Consider the following 3,097-nt stretch of genomic DNA (forward strand, 5'->3'; position numbering starts at 1 on the left):
GGTGAGGTCTGGCTTCTGTGGAGGCGGACGGCCAGACTCCCCGCCGGCGACCTGCTGTGGTGCCCAGCACAGAGGGGTCTGCTCTGCTGTCGCCTCGGTGGCCTCTGGGCTGTGTGCTCAGTCCTAAGAGAGGAATGCCCTGGAAATCATAAGACTGCAGGGGCCGTGGGGAGGGCCGGCCCGGCCCCTCCTGTGCCTGCTTCTGAGCAGAGCAAGGTTGGTCCCAGGTCCCAGGTCCTGGGTCCCAGGAGGCAGGGCTGTCTGCAGTGCCCAGCTTTCTAGGTCTGGAACTGGGCCTGCCAGCTCACTCCACTTCCCTAGTCAGCCTCTCTGTGCCTGTGTCTCAGCTGCAGAGTGGCTCTGACACCCTCCACCTCCTGGGCTGGCAGGAGGACACAGAGCACAGGCTGCCCGCAGGCTCAGGGTAACGCTCGCTCATGGGCTGGGGGAGGCCTAGAGGCCCTGCTCACCCAGGGATCGGTCCGGCTCTCCTTCCCTTCGATCGCTGACACATGGTGAGACCACTTAGAAGGCTGGCTTGTGGCCGGCCACAGAGGGTACAGGCAGGAAACCCCGAGGGCCAGGGCACAGTAGGAAGGGCTGGGGCACCCACCCTCTGGCTCCAGAAACCTGCCAAATAGCCAGCGCAGCATGCACCAGGCCACGGCAGGCTCCTGACGTTCAGGCCCGAGCCATCGCTGTTGTGGGCCTTCTGTGCCATCCAGGGCGCCATAGTGGACAGCCACTGCCGCTGGCTCCAACCCAGGGGCTCCCAGCTCTGTAAGACCTGAGCTGGGGACAGGCACAGAGAGACCACAGGAGGAGGGGGTGCGGGAGAGATGGCGGAGGCAGACCGAACGTGGCTTCCCTCGCCCGTCCTTCCAGAGTTCCTGTTTATAGCTTCAGGTCACCTGTGTCACTCTTTCGTCCCACTGTGGGAAGGCTAGCTTGGCGAGGGATGTGCACTGGGGCTAGGGTTAGTCTGGACCCCAGGCCATGTGAGGGTCCTAGGGCTGGCCTGGCCAAAGGTGGCTCCAGGCCACGGCAGCTGCCACCACATGGCAGGGGCCCCCTTCAGACTCCTGACTCAGTCACCAGAACCCACACCTATTAGCTGTGTGGACTTTGACCAGACTCTGCTTTTCTGAGCCTCGGTTCCCTAGTGTGAGATGGGAAGATCTAGGGGGCATTCAAGACCATGCTCGTGGGGCGTCACACCCACCCCCTGGTACAGCCGGGGTCCACGCGTGGGCCGCTGTCTCAGGCAAGGTCCTGGGGTCTGGTTAGCCAGGGGCAGCCAGCCAGTCCTTTCCTGGACGAGGAGGGGCCTCTCGTTTGCAGGCAGGATAGGGCAGCCAGGGCCATGTGGGTGGCCAGTCCCTGCTGCTGCGGCTGTTCCAGCCGGGCTGAGGCCCGCACCCCAGCCCTGTGAGCAGGGGCGCCAATAGAGCCCCAGCCCAGCCTGCCTGTTGGTGTCTGCTGGCCCAGCCCCCTCCTCTATCCCACTGTGGGAAGACTAGCTTGGCGAGGGATGTGCACTGGGGCCTGAGGAGAACGAACCTGCCCTATTCGCCCCCGCCCCGGAGCTGCACTCTCAGAGTGGGGGAAAGGCCGTCACATCCGGTCCCGAGAGCTCAGCTCCTGGTGCCGAGGAGTAAACCCCAGCCCAGGGCAGCCTGGGCACCTCGCTGCTGCCTCTAGGTGCTCCCAGGCCCTCCCCAGAACCTCCCGGGCGCCAGGCCTGACTCCAGGCTCCCCTATGCTCCCGGCTGGGTCTGAACCCAGTTATCCCTTACGTGACACGAGCCCTTCTATGGGGCAGCCCTGGGGGTGGGCAGGATCCTGAGCAGCCCCTGGCCCTGCACCCACGTGGTGGAAGGGCTGCTGGTGTGGCAGGCCTAATGATGTCACTGATGTCAGCGCCCACGGCTGGGGCATTGGGCGTGGACTGTCAGGCAGCCCCAGTGAGGCCAGGAGGGTGTGGCTGCTCACGGGATGGGCCTTGGCAGAGGGGCGAGAGTCTCGTTCTTGGTTTGAAGTTTACTTATTTGTTTATTTCTCTCATGAGAAAGGGAGCCCGGGAGGGGCAGAGTCTTCACGCCACAATCCTATGCCAGCGCCAGCACCACTCCGCATGCACAGGGAACCCTGGGGTGGGGGCCCGTGGCTCTCACGTGGTCTCGGCACCGCAGAGTGCTGGCTGCTCTAACAGTGGGGAGCAAAGGAAGGGGACATCAGGGCTGCAATGTGCAGGGTCTGAGAGGCGGGCTTGCGCGTGGAGAGGGCCACGGGGCCAGACATGGAGGGGCCATGTGTCACTACAGCCAGCAGCTCCACACAGTCCGGCTCTGGGCCAAGATGCTGGGCACCCCACGAATGCAGCCATGGGTCCTCTGACTCCAGCTAGGAATAGCATGGGCGTGCGGTGGGGCCGGCCACCACCGGGGGCTGTTATGCACAACGTCCCAGAACTGCTGAGCCCCACCTTCCTGATCCCAGGGCTGCGTGCTGCATCACTCCCGGACATGGTGCGAGTTCTCCCAGAGCCCCGGGCTCCGACTAGGGGGCCCCAGCTGGGGAGGGCTGTGCTCCCGCCCAGTCTCAGGGGCCGCTGTTTGGATACTTTGAAGCCCCTTCACATTAGCCTTCTCCAGGCCATTAGGGCTTCTGAGCCCCTCCCGAGCCCCTCTGAGCCCTCTTGCTCCCTCCCAGGGGCCCACTCTGCTTTGGGCATGCGGAGGCCTGGGGATTGGAGGACAGACGGTGATGAGATGGGAGTGAGGCAGAGCCAGGTGACCCTTGGGGACGAGGACCACGACCAGGCCCTGTGCCCAGCTGCCCGCTCAGCCATCATGGGGAGGTGCCAGGGGGAGGCCCGAAGTGGTGAGAGCTCAGAGCCCATGACTGCCAGCCGGGGGAGGACTCTGGTGGAGAGGAGGGGCTCAGGTCCATCCTGGGTCCCCAGCCAGCCCTGGCCTGACACTGTCCCCAGAGCAGTGACCCGGTGCTCCCTCCACACAGGCGCTTCCACCACTCGCTCACTGACCACCACCGCTGGGTCCGCGAGCGCAGCCCCGAGTCCTACGCCAAGAACTAC

At 64.9% G+C, this 3,097-nt stretch overlaps 1 protein-coding gene across 1 annotated transcript in view; it reads left to right on the plus strand.

Moving 5' to 3' along the window:
* Positions 1-3,097, plus strand: part of SARDH (sarcosine dehydrogenase) — a 74,221-nt gene that overhangs the window by 20,514 nt on the left and 50,610 nt on the right. The window lies entirely within an intron of this gene.

This window comes from Tupaia chinensis, unplaced genomic scaffold (genome assembly GCF_000334495.1).
Source record: "Tupaia chinensis unplaced genomic scaffold, TupChi_1.0 Scaffold143602_1, whole genome shotgun sequence".
Taxonomy (NCBI): domain Eukaryota; kingdom Metazoa; phylum Chordata; class Mammalia; order Scandentia; family Tupaiidae; genus Tupaia; species Tupaia belangeri.